Consider the following 25,490-nt stretch of genomic DNA (forward strand, 5'->3'; position numbering starts at 1 on the left):
GACTGCATGAAGGGGAAGCCAGGATCTTTTTACAAGCCTTTCAGCAGCAACAGCGGGGAGTAAAGATGCCCATTAAAATGTGTGTTCAGCTTGGCTCGAGTTAAAGTCGTTTTTGCTCGCTCTCTCATCCTTTCTTTTTTCCTTCTTTGATTTCGGTTGAGAAAGAGGTTTGTACCAGCGGTGTCTTTGTGAGTGTAATATAAAGCAGTGTCATTCCAAAGGATCAGGACTCCTGAGTTCTGTCTCTACCTCTGCCACTGACTTACTTTGTGACTTTGGCCTTGTTAGGTCACTTCTCCGTGCCCCAAGTTCTCCATCTGTAATGTGATTAGCCAAAGGGCCATATTCTCCCTCATCTAACCAGTAAGATACATGCTAAGCTTATCTTAGATAAGCCTCTAGATGGGTGATGGATGCGTTATGCATGGATATCCCCTCATGCCATCACTCCTAACATACGATGGTTCAAAGTCACTGTCACAAACTGGTCTCAAATGCAGCCTGCTGGTCACTCTAGTGGGACACAAGGGATCTGAGGGTCGAGAATCACCTGAGAAATGCAACCAGCCAGGAGCTAGCCAAAGTATCCCCCTGGATCTAAATCTTGTCTCCTCCCATTACTGGGAAATATCTGGACACCCCTGCTGCATCTCACCTTGACATTGACCTGCTAACGGAGTTGTTAGTTTTTCTTAAGGTACCAGTTAGAGGCCATGTAAGTTTGGAGATTGGTGCAAATTCATCACAGGCCAGGGCAGGAACAGATGGTTGGATCCAGCTCATATTTTAATGAGAGCAGCCCCTCATTAGAGCCAAAGAGTGAGCCAACTTTTCCAGGCTCTGCATTCTGGCCTCCTCCTTCCCAGCTGCACCCAGAGCATTATCTTGTGTTATTGATGGTCCCTTTCCCCCCATCTCCTTTGGAACTAGTCACTATTTTTGGGGGACGTTGGGGAAGGAGAGAGAAAATCATTAGGGCAAACACTGGCTGAGACTGAGCCATGACTGTCTGGTTGTGTCTGAGTGGCTGGAGGATTGGTTGGGAGCAGTGAAGGCTGGGAGGCAGTATGTAGATAGGCATACATTGTGGGTATCAGCACCGTGCAATCTGTTTCTTAGGGGCACTGATTCTTATCATGACCAGCAGGATTTTTTTATTATTATTATTATTAGGGCTAGTTAGAAAAAAAATTTCCCCCTGAAAATTTAATTAAAAATGGGGTGGAGGGGGGGACATTTTCATCAGCATTTGACACAGAAAATTTTGAGATTTCAGCAAAAGGTTGAATATTTTGCCCAAAACTCAAATTTTTCTGATTCAGGAATACCACCATGGTACTCCCTGGGAATTGTAGTTTGGACACTTCATGCTCCCATTACCCTTTATGAGCCAGTGTCCTTAGCCAGACTACATCTCCCATAATGCATCACAGTCTCCCCTCTTTGCTGAGCTGCTGTGGTGCATCATGGGAGTCCCTGGCTGCGGTGCATCATGGAGGTTATCTGGGGAACCTGGTTTGCAGAGGAGAATGGGGGCATGAGGCACCTGGACTATGTCTCCCCTGGAGGTACTGTGGTAGCATTTCTGAATATATATATATTTTGTTTTTTGTTTTTAATGAAAAGCCAAAATTTCCATGGAAAACAGACCCTTTCCATGAAAAAAAAATGTTTACACAAAAACCCAAATTTCTGTTAAAATATTGTTTTGATGGTAAATATTCAACCAACCTTATTCTTTATTTATGTTATTAGTATTATGATAAGACCTCGAAGATCCAGCAGAGATCAGGACCCTGTTGTGCTAGATGCTGTACATACACACATTGAGAGAGTCTCTGCTCTGAGGAGTTTACAAGATAGAGAGGGAGGGAGAGTATTATGATTCCCATTTTACAATGCAGGAACTGAGGCACAGAGAGATTCAGTGACTTGCCCAAGGACACAAAGGGAGTCTGTGGCAGAGCCACCATAAATTGTTCCCTCTGTATTCTAGCTTCTCCGTCTGTGCCCTGAGTTCTGCAGGATATGTGGTTTACGGGTGGCAGATCCAGTGTTCCTGGGTTTCATTCCTAGCTCTGCCACTGACTGGATGTGTGCCCTTAGATCAAATTACTAGTTAATTACTCTTGGCCTCAGTTTACCTCCATAAGGCAAGGAGATAATTGTACAAGGCTGTCGTGAAGCTAAATGTCTGCAGAGCACCCTTAGGTCTGTTTCTTAGGAATGAGTATTTTTGCAATGTCAGCCCTGTTCTTGCCAGATTCTGTGAGCAGGGTCTGCCTCTAACTCACAGCCTTTATATCAGCAAAGTTTTGACGGCTACTTTAGCCCAGGCCTCTGATACGAGGGCTTATGTTGCTGGCCCTCTTCCTACTACAAGGTCCTTAGATGAAAGGTGCAGTAAAAGGGGACCATATTGTGTTCCACTGGTTATTCCCAAACAGTGGAGAAGTGGATTCCCAAGTCAGGGGCAGGGAGCCTTTTCTACTAGTGTGCCAGTTTTCACACAAGCTGCCAGTCTAGCAGATGAGCCTTTAAAACAAAAAAACAAACCAACAACAAACCACCCAGCTAGAACTGTGCACATTTTAATTGCCTATTGAATTGCCCCCCCTGGAAGCCAGGCTTCCAAGAACAGCTGAGGTCAGCATCCCCTTGTCTGCTCAGCCTGAGCTGGCTATTTCTGTGGATTGCCCAGGTCTATACCTGACAGTGACCTTCCTCTAATTATTTGGAATCCATATTATAGACCCTTCTGCACAATGCAGCCAGTGCTAGGTGCACAGATTAATAAACAAGACTAGAACTCGCTGTTCAATGGACTTGGCTGTTATGCATCTCCCTCTATTGCTTCAGCATCTGATAAAATGACACAGGGCCTTGGTCAAAGATGCTTTGCCTGCAGGGCTTTGTTAGATTGATTGATTGCTTGATTTTGTAGGAGAAGAGGGGTGTTTCCACTTGGAAAAATACAAGCTAATACATCTGCAGAAAGATAATCTACTCAGAAGGGCAGAGAAGCCTGGGAGAGCAGGGACATCGATGGTGAGTCAAAGCTGCCTGTGGACAGTAACTGCGATTCAAGGTCTAATTTTCAGAGGTGCCGATGATCCACGTCTCCCATTGACTTTGTGCGGAGTCACAAGTGCTCAGTGCTTCTGGAAACCCAGGCCATACTGGCTACATTGAGCCCTGATGGAAGGAAGCACAACTCACCGGCAGCTAGTGATCTGTCCATGAGTCTGCAGTTCGATACCTCATTAAAGAAAGTCCAGTGCGTGCTCAGGGGCATCACATCACAGAGGAGGGTGGTCTGGGTGATGCTGCTGCCAGTGCACCTGGAATAGCACGTTCAGTTCCAGGCGCCAGGCAGGGATTGACAAAGGGGAGGGCGGGCAGAGAAGAGCAACTAAAAATGATTAGGGGGCAGGAGGGGCTGGCTGCTAACGAGAGAGTTAGAGCTCGAATACATTTAGCTTGACTGAGTGAATAAGAGGAGATGTGATAGCAGTTCACAAGTACTGGAAGGGTGTGAATAGCAAGGAGGGAAGGGGATTAGATAATGTAATACATGGAGTGTTTACTAAGAGTAACGGGACAGTGGAGGCTGAATGTCAGAGGAAAGTTCCTGCCAGTGAGATCCGTCAGCTTGCGGAGTTGTCTTTCCAGTTCAAGTGGTGGAAATCTTAACAAGAGACTGGACAAAACGCTAGTGAATGTGCTTTAGGGACCTACCCTCTGTTGGCAGAAAATAGACTGCATTAGCTAATAGGCGTTTTTCCATCACTGGATTGAGAGACACACAGGGTGTTTACCATAGATGGAGCTGGGGGTTGGAGGAAGGCTAGTGATTGGCTAGAGTGATAGCTCTACTAATGTGCAGATTTCATGATAGGTGCCCTGTGGTTTAATTTGCAGGGGCAGGATGTGAACCAGCTCTTGTAGTTTCAGCATTGACTTGGATTAACCCCAACTCCTGCAGAGCCCCCTCGATACCCACCCAGCCATCCCCGCTCTCCAGTAAGACCTGAACTTCCTTGCTTACCTTAGCTGTATTAGAGGAGAAGGAACATAGGAGTGCTGTACCAGATTAGACCACTGGTCCGTTTAGTCCATTATTTTGTCTCCAACAGTAGCCAGTACCAGCTGTTTCAGAGAGGATGCAAGAACTATATACATATATAGTTCTCTAAGGCAGTGACTCTCAAACTGGGGGTCAGGACCCCAAAGTGGGTCCCGACCCCCTTTGAATGGGGTCACCAGGGCTGGCTTAGACTTGCTGAAGCCTGAGCCCCACTGCTGAGGGCTGAAGCCAAAGCTCAAAGGCTTCAGTCCTGGGGTGGGGGCGGGGGGGAGCTCAGGTTGCAGGCCCCCTGCCTGGGGCTAAAGCCTTTGAGCTTTAGCTTTGCTCCCCACCCCCCCATCCAGAGTGGTGAGGCTCAGGCTTTGCCCCCTGCCCCACCCGGGGGGCAGGGCTCAGGTGGGCTCAGGCTTCAGTCCCCCCCCCTCCTCCTGGGGTCGTGAAGTAATGTTTGTTGTCAAAAGGGGATCACGGTGCAGTGAAGTTTGAGAACACCTGCACTAAGGTATCTGTGGATGTTCTCGTTAGCCATCTAAATGCTTGATTCTAATTTGAACCATACTAGGCCTTTCAGATCCTGAAGAAGAGTCCTATCTTTAGGCAGGACAAGCTTGTCTCTTTCACCCGCAGAAGATGGTTCAATAAAAGATATCACCTCCCCCATTTTGTGTCTCTAATCTCAGGGACAAATCTGGCTACAACAACACTGGGAATCTCTCTCTGTCTGTAGAACCACAGAGGTATGAACACCAGAATTACGAGCTAAGCAGTCAACCACACACCTCATTTGGAACCGGAAGTCTGCAATCAGGCAGCAACAGAGACCCAAAAAAGCAACAGCAAATACAGCGCAGTACCGTGTTAAACATAAACTGCTAAAGCTAAAGGAAAAGCAGCATTTTTCTTCTGCATAGTAAAGTTTCAAAGCTGTATTAAGTCCTTGTTCCATTGTAAACTTTTGAAAGAACCACCAGAATGTTTTGTTCAAAGTTACGAACATGCAGAGGTACGAAGAAGCTCCATTCCAGAGGTGTCTGTAACTCAGAGGTTCTACTGTATCTATCCTGTCCCATCACTATGGTATCTCAGGGCTGTAGTTGTTCTGAGAGTAGAAGACATCTGTCTCCAAGACTGTCAGACCAGCCCTTTCCACCAGCACTACGTTCATTAAAAATAAGAGAAGAATTATTGGAGGACTCGTTGTGTGGACGTTCTAATAGATTTTTTTATTTCACTTTCCATACAGAGATTGCACAAAACCTGGCCATACTAACGCTGTGTTACTTCATCAATTATTGTGACCGGTAATGCTGATACTTTGCAGTTTGCCAAGCTGCATTAAGCGTGTTCTGTTCTGTTATATTAAATGGCAACGAAGCCTTTTGCTGATGGATAAAGTGGGGTGTAAAACCTGACTGGAATCAATCAGCGTAATTGTCTGAATGTGTGGCAGGTAATAGGAAATGTTCCGCTTATTATTGGTTGTTTTATAGAGAGAATGGATTAGTGTTCTGCCACCTTTTGTGTTTCATATCCTCTCCTGAGCGATGCGGGAAATTGATGGATTTAGTGGATTGCTCATGACAGACCAGAATGGAGTGTAGAGACTGGTCTTGTACTCCATGGCTGACTAGGACACTCAGGGCTTGAAGGGGAGTCTAATATTTTACATTTCTTCCACCAGTAATTCTGCCTTGATTGCCACTCTGGGAAGTGCAATCATCAGCCTGTTCCATAACTGACAAGTCCAGGCCAGGACTTCAGGAGACCTTGTTTGGTGACCCTAGGCACCAGAGACTGGAACCTAGAGGCTTAAAAACACACCTGGGACAGGCCATCAAGTTACAAGTCACAGCTCTCTCCACTGCAGCCTAGTAGGAACAGGAGTGCATTTAGGCAGGGTGCTCATCCCCTGGCTTGGAGACAGGAGGAAGGAAATAGTCCACATGGAAGTGCTGTCACCCTGTGCGGATTCTAGATCTGACAAAAAAAACTATCTGGACTGCTACTGCTACTAGCTAATGGGGATTATCTTGTAGTGTAACTGGTAGAGTTGCTAGGGTGGGATTTGAGGGTCATCAGCTCCAGACCAAGAATGAACAGAGGTTTTCTTGTCCCTGATTAAGGAGCAAACTAATGCTCCTTAGCTAGAAGCGGGACTGCTGAGAACACTTACCTTTCTCCTCTTGGCCCTGGCTTCAGGGACTGCGTGGCTCACCAGTGGGTCACCCTTCTCCTTCTGCCTAGGTGTATATCTGGCCCGTCATCTCATCCCAGCACTCCTGTGAGGTAGAGAATTAGAATCCACTTTACAGGCGGGGAACACAGGCCCAGGGAGATCCATGACTTGACCAAGGTGACACAGGATGTCTGTGGCAGGGCTGGAAATTGGATCCAGATCTGAGTTCTAGTCCAGTGTCTAAGCCACAAGAGCAACCTTCCTGTGTGGCTTGCCTGTTAGCATGAGCTTCACAGACAGGAGGGTACTTGGTGCAGGCTGCAGTCAGGGGCTAGGAGAAGCAGAGTCTCCTGCCTGTTTCCAAGGGGAAGAGCGAGACGTTGTGAAAGAGCTTTTCATTCAATCCTCCTTTCCTCGTTGGGGAGAATTAACCTTCAAGGCAAAATTATATTTCATGCCTCTGGGAATGAGGTAAACAAAATTAGCTCTCTGCTGGCCTTCCAGGCACCATCTATGTTTGTGTGCAGGCACATTCCCCTGCAGACCAGGTGATCAGAGCATTGTGTTGAGGAATATATGGAATCCCTGGGAAATGGTTTAGGGTCAGAGTTCAGCCAGGCTATGCTTCACATCAGCACATGGGGTCATGTGGGAAATCAAGGTGAACTAATGGCCCTGATGCCTTGATAGCTATAGTTCTACACGTTAGCTGTAGTTCATAAGACCAGATCCTCAGCTGTGTAAACCGATGTAGCTTCCCATGGAACTAGGAGCTGGCCCACAAGGTCAGAAGGGACCATTGTGATCATCTAGTCTGAACTCTTGCATACCACAGGCTAAGTCAGCTGATATCAGAGCTGATTCTGGTGCTGCTCCCCAACATCTGGACACAGGCCCAAGCCCTCCTGTCGCATTAGTACCTGTGTTCTTATCTAACTCCTTTAAAAAACTATTTCAGCTTGTGAAATGCTCCATTAGTCTGTCAGGTCCTCTGCGGAGTCACATGTGTGCACCTTGGGTAGGGTCTTAGAGAGAGATCTTTCTAGTCTATGGCTTGCTAGGTCCATGCCCGTCCCTTGTGCTGTGAGTCTGGCAGATCACACACAGTAGCTGGGGTCAGCCCAGGACTTGGGATGGAGCCCTCTAAGGCAGTGATTCTCAAATGTATTTGATCTGGCCCCTCTTTGTTGTGTGTGTAGCCCATCACCACCACCCCCGTCACCACACAAGTACATATACCACCACCCAGCTCTGAAGGCAGAGGGGAGTGCAGCGGCTGCTGGCCGAGTGCCCAGCTCTGAAGGCGGAGGGGAGAGCAGCGGCCGCTGGCCGGCCGCCCGGCTCTGAAGGCAGAGGGAGAGCAGCGGCCGCTGGCCGGCCGCCCGGCTCTGAAGGCAGAGGGAGAGCAGCGGCCGCTGGCTGGGCGCCCGGCTCTGAAGGCAGAGGGAGAGCAGCGGCCGCTGGCCGGGCGCCTGGCTCTGAAGGCGGAGGGGAGAGCAGCGGCCGCTGGCCGGGCGCCCGGCTCTGAAGGTGGAGGGGAGAGCAGTGGCTGATGGCGGGTGCCCGGCTCTGAAGGCGGAGGGGAGAGCAGCGGCTGATGGCCGGGCGCCCAGGTCTGAAGGCAGAGGGGAGAGCAGCGACTGCTGGCCGAGTGCCCGACTCTGAAGGCGGAGGGGAGAGCAGTGGCCGCTGGCCGGATGCCCAGCTCTGAAGGCAGAGGGGAGAGCAGCGGCTGATGGCCGGGCGCCCAGGTCTGAAGGCAGAGGGGAGAGCAGCGGCTGATGGCCGAGTGCCCGGCTCTGAAGGCAGAGGGGAGAGCAGTGGCCGCTGGCCGGACGCCCGGCTCTGAAGACGGAGGGGAGAGCAGTGGCCGCTGGCCGGGCGCCCGGCTCTGAAGGCGAAGGGGAGAGCAGCGGCTGATGGCGGGCGCCCGGCTCTGAGGGCAGAGGGGAGAGCAGTGGCCGCTGGCCGGGCGCCCGGCTCTGAGGGCAGAGGGGAGAGCAGCGGCTGACGGCCGGGTGCCCGGCTCTGAAGGCGGAGGGGAGAGCAGCGGCCGCTGGCCGGGTGCCCGGCTCTGAAGGCGGAGGGGAGAGCAGCGGCTGACGGCCGGGTGCCTGGCTCTGAAGGCGGAGGGGAGAGCAGCGGCTGATGGCCGGGTGCCCGGCTCTGAAGGCAGAGGGGAGAGCAGCGGCTGGTGGCCAGGTGCCCGGCTCTGAAGGCAGATGGGAGAGCAGCAGCTGATGGCCGGGTGCCCAGCTCTGAAGGAAGAGGGGAGAGCAGCGGCTGATGGCCGGGTGCCCGGCTCTGAAGGCGGAGGGGAGAGCAGCGGCCGCTGGCCGGGTGCCCGACTCTGAAGACGGAGGGGAGAGCAGCGGCTGATGGCCGGGTGCCCAGCTCTGAAGACAGCGCTGCACCTGCAGCAGCGCAGAAGGGCAGCAATGTGGAAAGTGATATTTGTCAATGTCACTTCTCACAGCAGATTTAGTGCCCCATTGACACCGTTACTTCTGTGCTGTTGCTGCCACCCCAAGGCTGACAGCTGGAGCCTTACCGCCCGTGGACTGACAGCTGGAGACCCAATAGCCCGTTCTGTCAGCTCTGTCACCCCGCCATTGCCTCTGGGTGAGGGATTGGGAAATGTGGCGAGGGGGGAAGGAGAGCCTGAGCCCAGGTGGCGGGGTTCCAGCTGTCAGCCCCAGGTTGGGGAGGGGGCTCCGGCTGTCCCTCATCCCTTTCTTCTGCATGTGCACAGCCCTTCTGCACAGCTCGTGCCTCCCTTGACACGTTCCTGTGCCTCCCTTGGGAGGCCCACCCCATAATTTGAGAACCACTGCTACTGCAGGCAGTGGTGATGATGATGCAGTAGGGGGCGCTTTTCTCTCTGTCCTGGTCACAGCAGGACATCAGGAAGAAGTTCTGGGCCGCTGCACGAATCATCTTTTGCCTGAGGTCACAAACCAAGCTCCTGAACTTGATTGGCTCTCAGACTGTCCAAGGAGAACAGAGCCATGAAAGTCAGGATGGTCTCAGAAACCCCAGCATGGGCTGACCACCTTCACCAGAGCAGGAGAGGATGAGCTTGCCTCTGTGGCATGCATGCATATGACAGTTGCCCATTTTGTTTGGCCATATTCCTGGAGGGTTCATCACACCACATAATCTATAATTAAAGATTAATTTCTAATGCCTGGAGACTCCAGGACAATCCTGGAGTGTTGGCAACCCTAATGCATATGTAGCCCCTCCCCTTCAATGTTATCCCTGTCCTTAGCTCTGCACTGTTTTCTAAAGTGGCCATGGGTGCGTCCTCTAAGCCCTACTTGGACTTTCCCATTCCCATTTCTCTCTCTCCCCTTCACATTTTATAGCCCTGGTCTACACTAGGGGGAGGATCAATCTAAGTTACGCAACTTCAGCTACATGAATAACGTAGCTGAAGTCAACGTACTTAGATCGACTTACCGTGGTGTCTTACCGCACTGAGTCAACTGCTGCCGCCCCCCCTTCGACTCCGCCTGCACCTCTCGCGGCGCTGGAGTACAGGAGTCAACGGGAGAACGCTTGAGGGTTGATTTATTGCATCTAGACTAGGCGTAATAAATCGATCCCTGCTTGCTTGATCGCTCCCCGCCGATCCAGTGGGTAGTGAAGACATACCCCAGGTGTTCTAATGTGCTTTGACCATAGTAGCTAGGTGAGCTGTCTCTCTGTGTGTCAATCACAGGCCTCTCTCTCGCTTGCTGTAATACTACAAGGTTTGTCCACCCCCTGAGTCCAGTCTGCTGGACCTGTCCGGCACCGAGTACAGTGGCCGAGCTGTCAGCAGGCAGGGCAGCAGTGGGTGGGGAGAGGGCTACGGACTCTTCTAGCCTTGGCAGGGAGGAGGCAGAATCCACAGGCTGGGGACAAAGCCGATATCTTGGGTGGAAAATTAAATCAACAAGAGCAGCATAAGCCAGGCACCAAATAACGCTGTAGCGGCAGCAGCAAAGCCGGCTTCTAAATTGAAATATGTTTGCCAGGGATTGTCCACTGGTGCTGGGAGTTATTCTTTCCATCGCTGTAGTTACCAATTAAGTTCTGCAGAACGTAATCATCCTCTCCTCCCTACAATCCTCTCTTTCCTTTTCGTTCTAATTTTCCACTTGGCTGGGAATTCTCCAACAGCGAAAGTTCAGGCTTAGAGGAGGTCCATGCAAGCTGCTCCATTAGACTGGATAATCTCACTGGAACCACTGACTTGAATAATAACACCTTTACCTTGTGCCATATTCAAATGGTGCTTAGCACCTCGGAGTGCGGGGATGGCTACGGCAGAGTGAAAGGGGGTGAGGTGGTGCTGGTGTCTGCACCAAGAGGCTTCTGTTTTGGGCAGTGCCAGTGTCCTCTGTTCTGCCTGCCTAGCTCTAGTTTTATAGATGTTACTATTCCCCTGTCTCTACAGACAGTGAATAGGCCTAATTTGAATCTCCCTTATGCTGGGTTTGCATCTTGATTTCAGTGGAGTTACTCCTGCTCTGTGCCCCTGTGTCATAAACAGATAGCTAAGTGTTAATGTTCTTTTACCTGTAAAGGGTTAACACAGGGAATCAAACACGTGACCAGAGGACCAATCAGGAAACAGGATTTTTCAAATGTCAAGGGAGGGAAGTTTTTTTGGGTGGGTGTTCTTTGTCTTGGTTCGGTGGCCCTCTCGGCTCTGAGAGTGCTCTCTCTATCTCCTGGCTTTCTAATCTTCTGTTTCCAAGTTGTAAGTACAAGGATAGTAAGACAATAGGTTTATATTGTTTTTTTGTATTTACATGTGTGTAGTTGCTGGAATGTTTTAAATTGTATTCTTTTTGGATAAGGCTGTTTATTCATTTTTTCTTTTAAGCAATTGACCCTGTATTGTCACCTTGATACAGAGACCATTTTTATGTCTTTTTCTTTCTTTTTATATAAAGCTTTCTTTTTAAGACCTGTTGGAGTTTTTTCACTGGTTAAGGCTAAGGAACAAAGGGAGGGGGAAAATCTCTGTGTGTTAGATTTACTAAGCCTGACTTTACATACTCTCTGGGTGAAAGGAGAGAGAGAGATTTGATCTCTCGGTACTTGCGTTTCAAGGACTTGAAGCAGGGGATATCCTAGAGAACCCAGGGCGGGGAAATCTGAGAGGAGGTAAAGAGGGGGAAGGGAAGTGGGTTATTTCCCTTTGTGGTGAGACTCAGGGCATCTGAGTCTTGAGGTCCCCCAGGGAAGGTTTTGGGGAGACCAGAGTGAGCCAGACACTGGAATTTTCTGGCTGGTGGCAGCGATATCAGATCCAAGGTGGTAATTAAGTTTGGAGCTTTCATGCTAGCTTCTCATGTTCTGAACTCTAAGGTTCAGATCTGAGTAGGAAAGTTATGACACCCTGTGAGAGCACCTCCCCCAGCATCGAGGTGTCTGGACTGGCTAGAGTGTTTCTTTGTCTTTAGGTCACAATCAGAGCCTTGAGTCTTGAGACCTTTGAATGTCTGCTGTGAGCGGATTCAAAGCTGAATCCACGGATCTGAACCCAACCCTGTGGGATGGTTCTGGGCCAGAGCCAAGTCCAGCAGGGGCCGATTTCTCAGTCTGGATGTGACTGGAATCTGTTTTCAGGAGGTGGGCAGCTCATGAGTCAGAGTCGAACTTGAACCTAATCTGGACTCTGAAACCAGGGCAGCTTTTCAGCATTTCATCTGTCCCTGGACGAAGAGAGTTCTTACGTCACTTCCCTGCACTTGGGCGACAAATTTCTTGGAATCTATGCTCCAGTGACAAAGATGAAACCATTCCATCCTCAACAGCCATACAAACACCAGGGTTTTCCTCCAGGGCCTCAAGATCCACCAAGGAGAAAGGACAGGGATTATAGGAGATGACATTTGCCACCTTCCTCTTCAGCATTGGCGGGCTCATCCCATCCAGCCGCCTCATCTACACAGACATTTTGATGTGTTGGTCGAGGGCTGTGTGCCAGTGACTGTGGATCCATCTGTTTCCCACCTTTTGTTTACACATTGCTTATCCCTCTTCCTACGTGCTTGGGCCCATGTAATTTTGCATGCTTGGGTCTTAAGCATCATGGAACTGAGCTATGCCCTCCAGTTCATTTCTACCTCTCCTTCCCACTGCCCCATCCCTCTTCAGGGACCACTGTGAAGAGATAATCCTTCAGCAGGAAGTCCAGTTACTTCCTCAGGCAGTGACCATAGAGGAAGTCCTGTTGATCCTCCAGGAGAACGGCTTCTACTCCTACTACCTCCTGATTCCCCAATCAAAAAGAGGTCTCAGGCCTACTTTAGATCTAAGAGATGTAAACGAATTCTGGGCAAATGGGTCCCAATATTAGTTCACGGTGCTCCCATTCAGTCTCTCAGCTGCTCCTTCGGTGTTCATGAAATGTCTGGTATGGTGGCGGCACATCTACGAAAATCAGGAATCCAGGTGGTGTGTATCTGGATGACTGGTTGATCAGGCGTCAGACCGAAGCTTAGGTGTTATCCAGTGTATCTGTCATCCTGTCCACATTTGACGGATTGGGGTTCCTAGGAGATCGGGACAAATCAATTCTGAAACCTGTACAGAGAATAGAACTTACTGGAGTGGTCTTAGACTTCACAAAGGCCAAGGCCTTGCTACCACAAGCCAGGTTTGAAGCACTATGGGGTTTGGTGCCGTGACTGAAAACATATCCTCTCATCACAGCACTCAGCCGCCTCCTAGATCACATGGTAATGTGTACCTATGTGGTTCAGGATGCCAGGCTGTATCTCAGAAAGCTGCAGGCATGGTAGCGTAGGTGCATGCCCGAAGTGGTCATCACTTGAACAAAGTGGTTCGAGTGCCAATGTGAGCATAAGGATTAATGGAGCCTGGCTTGATGTGTTCAGCCGACCCTGACACTTGACTGAAGCTCTGACACTGCCCGGTTCGGCTTGGTTTGTGTTCTCGAGCCCTCTCAAAACGCGGCGACTGTCACACAGTGGGAAAGGGGGAAATGGGGTCTTTCTGTCACGCTGAAGAGGGCCAGCTGAGAGATGCATTTCCTTGTCCCCAGCCTCCCTCCTCCCCACTCATTTCCCAGGCCCGCAAAATGTTTCTAATTTTTCATGAGACAAAGGCTCCGAATTTCCAGGGATTTGCATGTGAAGTGTTTCCATTCATTTCTGGCATTAATGAACCATAGACGACCCCACTCCCCCTTGCAACCCACCCCTGGCCCTTCCTCATCGGGAGCCTGTCTAGTGTGGGTCAGTGCCATTGCTGGGCCATCTCAGAACCAAGAGTGCTTGTTCTGGGCTTCCCAGGGCCCCTAATGGAGCTTGGATCCTTCAGTGGCTGGGGGGTGAGAGTCACTGGGCTGCCACTCCCTTTACCCACATCCCATGGGTAAGCTGAGCAATGACAATCCGCAGATCCAGAAAGAGGGAGGGGATAGGCCCCCCGGGAGCAGGGGTATTATTTATGAAATGTTTGAATTTGTAGGGCGGGAGGCGGGAGAGCAAATCCCTTGCACACATGCCCCCGAGGCCTTGGGGGAACGTTTATTAAATCACTCCGATTCAGGGAGGGGCCCACCTGGGGACAGAGATAACAGGACAGAGACTGCGCTGAGGTTCTGCAGCATGAGCCGGGCGAGTTATCAGGGCAGCAATTCGGCTTCTATTACCATGTATTAGAATAGATTAGCAGCCAGAGCAATTATCTTCTTCACTCTGCTTGGCTAAGTGACAGGGTCGGGGGCAGGCCCGAGATGTGCAGGTGAAGGAGCCAGCTTCTGCCCTCCTGGACCGCTTCCTGGGGCTGCAAGATTACTGGCCTCTTACCCCCTGCTCACAGGGCTCTCCCGGTAATGCCACGGGCTGCGAGTGCAAGGATCCTAGGAGTCAGAGATGGAAAAGGTCTATTACTGTAGGTCAGGGGTAGTCAATTAATTTTTGTCAAGATCCAAATTTCTTGGTCAAGGTCTAGTCAAGGTCCAGACAATAACGATAATAAGTAAATAAAAAGATTTTGAGATCCGTTCAAAAGAGTCTGGTGGTCTGGATTTGGGTGGCGGTTTGCCTATTGACTACCCCAGCTGTCGATCAGTTAACCATGCCATGTAGACCAGCCCCCCTTGATATTTTCTCCAGGCTACTTTTAAATATCCCAAGTGATGGGCTACTAGAGAGGAAGGAGGCTTTGTGGGTAAAGCAGTGGACGAGTCATGAGGTCAGTTCCAAGCTTTGCCACAGACTCTTTGTGTGACCTTGGCCAAGTCACTTAGCCACTCTGTGCCGGGGTTCCCCATCTCTAACATGGAGGCAATAACTCCTCCTTGTCAATTTAGCTAGTAAGCCCTTTGGGGTAGTGTCTCTGTAGCACATGGTGCCTTGATCTGAGCGGGTGTTGCTGTGGCATCCGTGATAACATTCCCTGCTCTAATGGATGTCAGAGTTCGGATGCATCCTTTGCTGAGTTTCATCCTTCCTCCCCCAGTTGTGTCCTTCTCTCTCTCTGGGGTGTTTACAGCCTTTCCACCCTGCAATGACAGCACCCGGGGTAGATATTTTGGGGCAATTTAACCTCTTTCAGCCTGAAGTGGGTAGGCCTTGCAGGTTCTCTAGCAGGAAGCAAACCAGCCGCCCGCCCCCACCCACTCTGATGCAAGGGGATGGCAAAGGGGGTGGAAAGAATCAAGATTCACCACATTAGCACAGAAAGTTTAAGGTCAATTATATCTTCGTCTCGACATTTCTAGTGTTCCTATCCTTAGGACCCTGGGGGAGACTGGAAATGTCAAAACATTGCAAGAGCTGACCTTAAACTTTACGTGCTAGAGCAGTTTTGTCTCCTTATCCCTTTTCTCGACTCCAGCCAGAAAATTGCCAGGATCCTGTAGAAGGAAAAGCAAATTTCAGCTTCCTCCCTCCTGCCCCAGCCTCACCATCTTTCCAGGCTAGGAGAGGAGGGTGATCTCAGGAGAGATGAGGCTGGTTTTCTATAGTGCCTATATGAGACCAGTTTGTGGGCCTGGTACCAGCTTATTTGTTCCATATCTGGCACTTGACATCTTGAAGCAAAATCCATCCCCTAAAGCAGTTCATCTTGTCACGCTCCATCTCGCACTACAGACAGACTAACAGGAAAGATGGTGCTGAGCCCAACTCCCCATGCAAACCACTCTGAACACCAAAGAATTTCTGATCCCAATGTCATGCAGCCCCATCTCTAGGCTCAGGCGAGCCTTCCTTTTGCTGGCTGAGTATGCCATGATCATGATGGCACTTGGCTTCCATAGAGCTCCCTCTGCTGGTCAGTTCATGAATGGCATCTCTGAGTTGACTGGGATTCCTTATTTCAGAGGGCCGAGGTGGAATCAAGCAGGACGAGGGCTGTTTACAGAGCTAGGAGAGAGGGGTCTGGGGAGATGTCGCTGTGTAAGGCTTGATCTGCGGGAAATGACTCAGGAACTTACTCAGCAAAGGCCGGTAACAGCTGAGGTGGTGATGGCCGGCAGGAGCAGGGCATGCAGCTGCCGCGCCAACCCCACGGGCAGAAGGGGGCCATCAGAGGTGACCTGACGCAAGCCCAAGCGGGCTGTGTTGTTTTCTGACCTGACCTGAAGTCGACATTTGTAGTTGGGTCCTGTCGGGTTTCAGAGCTCTAGAGAGTGTGTAGGCAAACCTGGCACATCAGTCCAGGGCCGCCCAGAGGATTCAGGGGGCCTGGGGTCTTCGGCAGTGGGGGGTCCCCGCTTCAATGGTAATTCGGTGGAGGGGGTCCTTCCACTCTGGGACCCACCGCCGAAGTTCCCTGAAGACCCGCGGCAGGGGCCCCCCGCCGCCGAATTACTGCCGAAGACCCGGCACTTCAGCGGCTGGTCCCGCTTCGGCAGTAATTCGGCAGTGGGGGGTCCTTCCGTCCCGAGGCGGAAGAACCCCCCACCGCCGAAGACCCGGAATGGAAAAAGCTCCAGGGGCCTGGGCCCCGCAAGAGTTTTCCGGGGCCCCCGGAGCAAGTGAAGGACCCCACTCCAGGGGCCTCGAAAAACTCTCATGGGGCCCCTTTGGGACTTGGGGCCTGGGGCAAATTGCCCCACTTGCCCCCTCCTCTGGGCGGCCCTGCATCAATCTGCTCAGATAAGCCAGTGCCCAGCCGTGGGTAAGAATTGTACTGTCCCTGACTCTGTCCACAGTACCCTCCACTCATTTCACTCAGCATGAGGCTCCATCCCACAGTGACATCCTGTCAGTGGCTAGGACATGGGCCCAGGACTCAAGACACCTGGGGGTGGAGTCTAGTCTCTGCTCTGCCACTGACTTGCTGTATGACCGCAGGCCAGTCACTTAGCTCCTCGGTGTCTCAGTTTGCCCCTGTGAGGAGTGGGGATGATGATACTGATGTGCCTTTGTCAGGTTCTTTGGATGAAAACACTAAAGAAAAGGATTAGAATCAGGGCTCATGAAGAAACTGGGACCAGGATCTGTATAAGGAACTGGTCTCCATCTGCAATTTGGTGTCATTCTGGGTCTTGGGGGATCTCTCTGCAAGTTCCCATACTGTGCCCAAACACATTAGGGTCAGCGGCAGGCTGTCGTATCGCTGCATATTTCTGTAAGTGTCATCCTGGAGACCCTGCATCAGCATTTCTAGTGACACCATAACCCTTCCCGCTCCCCCTAGCCCTTTCGCAGTGCGTGATCAGACCCATGGGTTATCTGGGAACTCGGGGAAAGCAGCAGATGCCAGTGCTGTACAAGTGCAAGGTCTTGGAGACACAGAGCTTCCTGCACTGTTCAATTTGGGAAGAACTCTCCTATTCTCCTCTTGAGACTGATGGGGGAGCCAGACCTGAGTATACTGATCCCTGGACTCCAGGGCTGCCCATCCAGTCCTGAATAAGGAGGGGGAGAATCCTGTCAGTTGGACCCTTTGCCACCCACCTGCAAATACACCATCCTGCTCCCCTCACTCTGGCCAGTGCTGTGAAATCACTGCTTTCCTCCTGGGGCGAAAGGATGGAGACCCCCTGGATCCTGTTTCTCTCTCGCTCTTGGGGCTGGAGATGATCCTGTTTCATAGAATCACAGTATCATAGAATATCAAGATTGGAAGGGACCTCCGGAGATCATCTAGTGAGACCAACCCCCTGCTCAAACAGGACCAACACCAACTAAATCATCCCAGCCAAGGCTTAGTCAAGCCAGGCCTTAAAAACCTCTAAAGAAGGAGATTCCACCACCTCCCTAGGTAACCCATTCCAGTGTGTCACCACCCGCCTAGTGAAAAATACCAGTGTAGACGATACCACTGGGGCGAGAGACGGGGGTCTAGACCCACCCCCCGTTGGCAGGTTTCAAAGCCCCAGGCCCTTGACCAAGGAGGAATGTCTACACTCATATAGCATGAGGAGTGTTGCCAACTGTCTAATCGCAGAAACTCAAACACGCTTGCCCTGCCCCTGCCCCGAGGCCCCTCCCCTGCCCTTTCTCTGAGGCCCCACCCCCACTCATTCCATCCCCCCCCTCCATCGCTCACTCTCCCCTCACTCACTTTTGCCGGGCTGGGGCAGGTGGTTGGGGTGCGGGAGAGGGTCCGAGCTCTGGGCTGGGGGAGCCACGCGGAGCCAGGGCAGATAGGGAGCCTGCCTTAGCCACACTGCGCCACCGACCAGTTTTTGAGCAGCCTATTAAAATCTCCCAGATTGGTTTCAGTAGCCACCGGGAGATCAATTCTGGGAGACTCCTGACCAGTCCGGGAGGGTTGGCAACCCTAATGCGTGAGCCCCACAAGCCCAAGTCAGTTAACCTGTGCTCTGAGACTTGCTGCGATGAGTTTTTTCTGCAGCACAGACATAGAGTCAAGTTGTGAACCTTTTGTTAACGTTGAATAGACCCTTACTCCACAAGTAATCCCATTGAATTCACTACTCACTCAGAGTAAGGGTCTCACAACCTGGGCCAGAGAGATCATGTGACTTGCCCAAAGTTCCAAATGGCGTCTCGGGCAGAGCTGGGAGGTGAACCCTGATCTCCTGAGTCCCGGTGCAATGCCTTCACCTCAACCTTGGTTTCAGGAGCACTGAGTTCTGTTCCTGCCTCTGCCACAGACTTGCTGTGTGACCTTGTACAAGTCATTTCCTCTCTCTGTGCCTCCATTTCCCATCTGTACAATGGGAATAATATCAGCCTCGCAGGGGTGTTGTGTGATGATTAATGAGCTCTGAACAAAGCCCTTTGAGATCCGTGGACCAGATGCTGTACAAGTGCAAAGTATAAATTTCATATTATTAAAATAATCGATCAATGGGTAGAGCCTAGAGAGTTGGAGTTAACACCATTTGTTCTTCATGGAAGCGGGTGAGGAAATGGGATTCCGTATAAAGAAATCTGATCCCAGCCCAGAGCTGGGATTCCATCCAGCTCTGGGCTGGGATCAGATTCCTTAATCTTTGTATTGATTAGACAGACAGAGCCAGGACATGTTTGTTTGTTAAATGTGCAGCCGATACGGACGTAACAGGAGTGGTTAAAGCACAGGGGGAAGCGGCTCTTTTACACCATAATCTTATGAGAATGGGCTCCAGGGAGGAATATGACATGTTATATGTCTTAAATGTAATGTGATGCCATTGGGTAGAAACAATGCCTAAGCTAATTTCAGTGTGAACAGCACTGAATTAGATTAAACAGCAGTGAAAAAGGATCCCCGTGTATTGGGCAGACCTGATATTTTAGAGTTACTGATGTTTTATTACAGGGAAACAGAATTGTTGGCAGCACAGGTTATTTTCCTAGATACGCAGTAATAAAGACGGCATCAGATGCACTGGGTAAGGGAATACAACAGTCAAGGCAACCTTATGAGGTTTGGGGCTATGCAAGGTCTTATCAGAGAAGTCATATCAGTGGTTAGTTTTTAATCTATTCAGTCCACTTGTCTCAAATTCCCTCAAATAGCTCAGCTGTTTAGACAGGCTGTAATTCTTTCTCATGACTCACATTTTGATAGTGGACATATATTTCAACAACCCTTACTTAACATACATGTAGCTGGTAGTGATGCCTATAGTTAAGGTTGGATGACAGATCCCATTATAAGACCCTGTTTTCAGTTGCTTATAACTTTGCCTAACTTAAATCATTTCGGCTGAAATTTTCCATGCCGGGTATTTGCCTCAGGCTGATTCTTTTATTTCAATACTTTTACATTTCAGGTAGAATGGTTCAGCCATTTCTGAGAATGAGATTGGGGAAAATGCTTTAGCACCTCTCTGCTTTGACCCAGGCACTTGAAACTTGATGTAGGGTTTGCCTTTTGTAAGGGCTGAGCCTTTTGCTGCCCCATGAAAATCCACCCAAATTTGGACACATTACAAGCCTAAAAAATACAACAACCTGTTTGCACATTCTCAGTAGTGACTTGTTTGGCCCCTAAATTTGCTGAAGATTCTGTCTGCAATGGGCATGCTCCAGCCCAGGGATTGAGGGTCTGAGCAGGACTTTCCCTGCAATTGTTCCCACCACTAGCCAGATTTGTCTATGGTGTTGGGCACAGATACTGAGAGCAAGGAGCAACAAAGAGTCCTGTGGCACCTTAAAGACTAACAGATGTATTGCAGCGTAAGCTTTCCTGGGTGAATACCCACTTCGTCAGACGCATGTAATGGAAATTTCCAGAGGCAGGTATAAATATGCAGGCCAGAATCAGTCTGGAGATAACAAGGTTAGTTCAATCAGGGAGGGTGATGGCCTCTTCTAGCAGTCTCTCCTGTTCTCTCAAATGCTCCCTCTGCTGGCACTCAGGAAGGGAGGAGGAGCAGGAGAAAGCTGCCTGACTGGAATGCAGCAGAATGGGAGAATGGGAAGAGTAAAGCAGGAACCAAGGAGTGGATGGGGACAGGAGCAAGGATACAGGGACAGGAGCCAAGGTGGGGCAGATAGGAGCTGCAGGGAACAGGGCAGAATTGTCTATAACTACTAAAGCACATTCCCCTCCAGAACCTGGAATTGAACCCAGGAGTCCGAGTCTCACCATTCCTCTGCTGTCAGTGAACAGCTGTGAAATTTTCTGGCATAGGTTGTGTCTCATCTTCCTCTAGTGGCTGGTCCACATAAGGGTAACCTGCAACTGCTGCCACTTGCTTTGTTAGTTCACGTGGTAGAGGTCTGTGCTGTGGATCTAATGGGCAGAACCCTGCTGGTGACCCAAGCTGGGGATCACTATGGCGCCATTGCGTATAATTTCTGTTTGGTCACATTGTTGCATTTCTTAAAGTAGGAAATTACATTTAAAAAGCAAATAAATAAAATGTTAAGGCTGCAGAATCTAGCACTCAAGTGGTAGAATTCAGACTGTGTGGGGAAAAGTAGTGTGTGACCACACAGTGAAAGGCTGTGTCATAATGCATGTGCACGGGGGCGGAGGGCAAATTAAGGGTGCAGAGGGAACCCAATTGTGGCATATCCTAACTCTTGAGTGCTTGACTTTGCAACCTTGACATTATATTAACATAGTTCGTTGGATAGAATAATTATTTATATTACAGCAGCACTTGAAGTCCCAGCTTGTTGTACAAACATTTACTGAGAGCCAGTCGTTGCCCTGAAGCACTTACAGTCTAAATAGACATGACTGGCATAGGGTGGAACAGGAGACAAAGGGGAGGGTCACACAGCAGGTGAGTGGCAGAGCTGGGAATAAATCCTGGGTTTCCTGAGTCCCAGTCCAATGGCCTAGACCAGTGGTCCCCAACTGGTGGGGCATACACTCTAGGGGGTGCAGAGGAACAGTCGGGGGTGAGGTGCAGAGTGGTGCCTGGGCCAGCGCCCACAGGAGGTGGGGAGGGAGCACCCAGCCCCACCCAGCCCTGCTCTGTCCCCAGCCAGATCTGCTCCCAGCCACAGATCCATTTGGCCCCTTGCTCTGCCCCCAACCCAGCTCCATCCCCAGCCACAGCTCCACTACTCCCCCTGCTCTGCCCCCAGCCCAGCTCCACTCCGCCCCCAGCCACAGCTCCACTCCACCCCCAGCACAGCTCTGCCCTCATTCCCTCTCTGCTCCCAGACCAGCCCCGGCTCTAGTCCCAGCTTCTCATCCCCAGCTCCGCCTTCATTCCAAACTCCGCTGCTGAGCCAACTGTGCAGTAATGGGGGGCGGGGGGGGGGGACAGAGAGATTCCATTACTGAAAAGGGAGAGTGCGAGGGGAAAAGTTTGGGCACCACTGCCCTGGACCATGCTGTCTCACCAGTTCCCCTTGGAAGTCCCTTCATGCTGCTCAGTGGGAGGAAAGGTGCAGTCTGACTGAGAGCTGGAACACATTTTTGGCTACAATCACCAGAATTCTGATCAGGGCCCAGATCCCCAAAGGTATTTAGGTGCCTTGCTCCTACTGAAATCAACAGGAGCTCGGTATCTAAATACCTTTGAGGATCTGAGCCTACGTGTCTGCCTGACTGACTTCAGCAAAGCAGGGCATTTCATTAGTGCTGTAATGAGAGGAATTGCCCATGAGATGTGTATATCCCTCAAATAACTCTTCCATCAGCTTTTTGACATCAGGCCAGTAGCCTTTCATTCTGGACTTGCTGCCTTCCCCGGCCCCGCATCGCCCCTTGCCCCCACTGGCTCCCTGGGCTCCCCACCCCACCCATCCCCCCATTGCCCTGGCCCCCATTGCCTCCCTGGGCTCCCCACCCAGACCGCCATTGCCCCTGGCCCCTGCTGCCTCCCTCGGCTCCCCACTCATTCCCCTATCCTCCCTCCCCCAGCGTCCACTGCTTCTCCTGGCCCCTCACCCATCCTCCCAGCCCCTACTGCCTCCCTGGGCTCCCCATCCATCTCCCCATTGCCCCAGCCTCCGCTGCATCCCTGGGCTCCCCATGGTCCCTGTTCCCTTCTGCCTTCCCAGGCTCCCCTCCCCCATTCCCCTAGGCCCTGCTGGCCTCCCCCTGCCCAATTGCCTCGAGCTCCCTTCTGCGGCCCTGCACCCTAGGCCCGCCACGCTCCTTGCCTCTTGATCATGGTGCCACCACTAACCGCAGCAGCCTGGGTGGCTGCCCACATTACCCACCCGTAAGGCCGGCCCTGCTGGGCTATTCCCAGGAGAAGACTCCTCATGTCACAGCTTTTCCTCCAGTGTTTTTTGTCCATTTTCTGCTGTAAGAGTGGTGTGCAGAAATCTCTCAGCAGCATTTCCCACTGGCATTCCAGCGGAGAGGGCTGACTTGTATTCAGAGCAGTTAGCATTCTATCCTTTCAGCCCTCTGGAGACCCAGCATTTAAAATTCCCCATCCAGCTTGCAGCAGAAGTAAAGAAGACTAATGAAACATTGGCTCCTAGCAAGAAGGAGGTATATTATACGAGTGCAAAGATAATGGGCAGTCACGTTCCAGATTTGCTAACTCAGGCTGCAAATCTCATGAGAATAGCTGAGATCTCCAGTTCCTACGCTTCCAGCCCAACCCAGGAAGTGAGAAACTTTCCCCCAATCAGTGATTTAGGCTTTGGACGATGATTCTTGTCTCATCCAGGCTCAGCCACAAGAAAGAAGCCTAGGGGCCAGAGTTTGGATGCAGATCTAGGCTCTCCCAAATCTCAGACATGCTCAGGGGGGTTGGACCCATCTCTATCTCATACCTTGCAGCTGCACTTTGCTGTATAATATTCTGATTATTTAATTGACATAATTTGTCGTGCAGTAGCACCAAGAGAGCTCATTCAAAGACCAGAGCCCCATTACACTAGGTGCTGTACATACTCATAATAAGAAATCATCCCTGCTCCAAAGAGTGAGGTGTCTTAGTACAGATACTTCTCAGTCCCTCCCCTTGCACGCAAGTTTGGAAGTAGGTGAACAATTTAACACCCACACTTAAACTTCTGAGCAGATTTGAATTGAAGCAATATTGCTGCTAATAATACAATCCATTGAAACAACCTTTGCAAATTCATACCATTAGCTTAATGGCAAAAGGTAATTGTCATGCAATTGAAGCTGTCCTGTTATATTAGCCCTGTGGGTTTCTAGGCAGACATCTTCCTCCCGCTGAATGTGACGGGCAACAGGCATCGAGCCTGTATTTTTCATGCTGGTTGAAAAAAGATTTGGATGGAAATTGTCTCAAGCCTAGCAATTCATATTCTAATCCCATGTTTACGGGGCCCTCCTGAGATGATCCGAGACAATCTAAAACAGCACAGATAATATTAGCACCCCTGGAACACTTTACACTTTCAAACTAGTGTCCAACCGTTACTCCATCCTCACAGCGTCTGGGAGGGAGAGAGGTGAATATTATTAGCCCCATTTTATGGATGGGGAAACTGAGACCCAAATGTGTTAGAGCAAACATTTTCCAAAGTGACTGGTGATTTGGGGTGCGTAATTGGGACACTTAGGGCTGGTTTTCCCCAGTGCATTCGCAGCTGCCATTGAGTTTGACTGGTATCGTGTCTGTTTAGCATCTCGGAGAATCTCTGGGCATTGGAGCCTCAAAATCAGTGGCCACTTTTGAAAACTGTGTCCTCAGCGAATTGCCTCCGGACACCTAATGAGCCAGGGAAAGTTGGGAATCCCTTATGTCCTTTTCTGGGAAGGGATGTACCAGGTTAAAAGATGGGAAACAAAGAGTAGGAGTAAAGGGTCAGGTATCACAGTGGAGAGACATAAATAGCAGAGTCCCCCAAGGATCTGTATTGGGACCAATGTTGTTCAACATATTCATAAATTGTCTGGAAAAAGGGGTAATAAGTGAGGTGATAAAGTTTTCAGACTATACAAAATGACTCAAGAGAGTTACATCCAAAGCTGACTGCGAAGAGTTACAAAGGGATCTCACAAAACTGGGTGACTGGGCAGCAAAATGGCAGATGAAATTCATTGTTGATAAGTGAAAAGTAATGCACAGTCCCAACCATCCACACAAAATGATGGGGTCTAAATTAGCTATTGCCACTCAGAAAAGAGATCTTGGAGTTATTGTGGAGAGTTCTCTGAAAGCATCTGCTCAATGTGCAGCGGCAGTCCAAAAAGCAAATAGAATGTAAGGAACCATTAGGAAAGATATAGATAATAAGACAGAAAATATCATAATACCTCTATATAAATCCATGGTACGCCCTCACCTTGATTACTGCATGCAGTTCTGGTCACCCCATCTCAAAAAAGACACAATAGATTTGGAAAAAGTACGGAGAAGGGCCCCAAAAATGATTAGGGGTATGGAACAGCTTCCATATGAGGAGAGGTTAAAAAGACTGGGAGTGTTTAGTTTCGATAGAAGATGATTGGGGGCGGGTCTGATAGCGGTCTGTAAAATGACGAATGGTGTGGAGACAGTGAAAAGGGAAGTGTTATTTACCCCTTCACACAACAACAGGGAGTCACCCAATGAACTTAATAGGCAGCAGGTTTAAAACAAACAAAAGGAAGTATTTCGTCATGCAACGCACAGTCAAGCTGTGGAACTCGTTGCCAGGGTATGTTATGAAAGCCAAAAGTATAACTGGGTTCAAAAAGGGATTTAGAGACATTCATGGAGGACAGGTCCATCAGTGGCTATTAGCCAAGACGGTCAGGGATGCAACCCCATGCTCTGAGTGTCCCTAAACCTCTGACTGCCAGAAGCTGGGACTGGACAACGGGGGATGGATCACTTGATAAATTTCCGTTTTGTTAATTCCATCTGAATCATCTGGCACTGGCCACTGTTGGAAGACAGGATATTGGGCTAGATGAACCATTGGTCTAACCCAGTATGGCCGTTCTTATGTTCCTGTTGGAGGATTCTTTATTCCATGGTGAGGGAAGTACCCTAGGATTTCCAACTGCCAGATGATTTCTCCTGCCTGCAGCAACCTCTTGTTCCCAAGGCTACCTAGGTGCAGTGACCTGAGCAAAGGGAATGTACCTGGCAATATGACTGCTGCAGCCACTGGTACCCCATATTGTGTCCAATCCTGATCTGGTATCCCACAGCCTAGCTGGTAAAGAGGCATGTGATCTTTAACTGCTTGGTCCCTAGGCTGTTTTTGATCCAAAGCTGTTACCCTCCGAAGGCTACCAGGGGCCAGTGGGAACTGAGTTGGAGGATTCAGGCCATTTCCAATCGACAAGTATCCACATCCCAAAAGTCACCAACAGAAGAGGTACTAACGGGCAGAGAGGCCAAGAATTAAATGTGCCATGCAGACTGGGCAGCTCTCTCTGCCAGAGGTCAGGGTTGAGGTA

The 25,490-nt window shown here is 50.2% G+C and overlaps 1 protein-coding gene across 4 annotated transcripts in view; it reads left to right on the forward strand.

The window, feature by feature from the left end:
* The window catches only part of PLXNA4 (plexin A4), a 703,772-nt gene that overhangs the window by 461,264 nt on the left and 217,018 nt on the right, over positions 1–25,490 (forward strand). The window lies entirely within an intron of this gene.

The sequence above is a fragment of the Gopherus flavomarginatus genome, chromosome 1 (genome assembly GCF_025201925.1).
Source record: "Gopherus flavomarginatus isolate rGopFla2 chromosome 1, rGopFla2.mat.asm, whole genome shotgun sequence".
In the NCBI taxonomy this organism is placed as follows: Eukaryota; Metazoa; Chordata; order Testudines; family Testudinidae; genus Gopherus; species Gopherus flavomarginatus.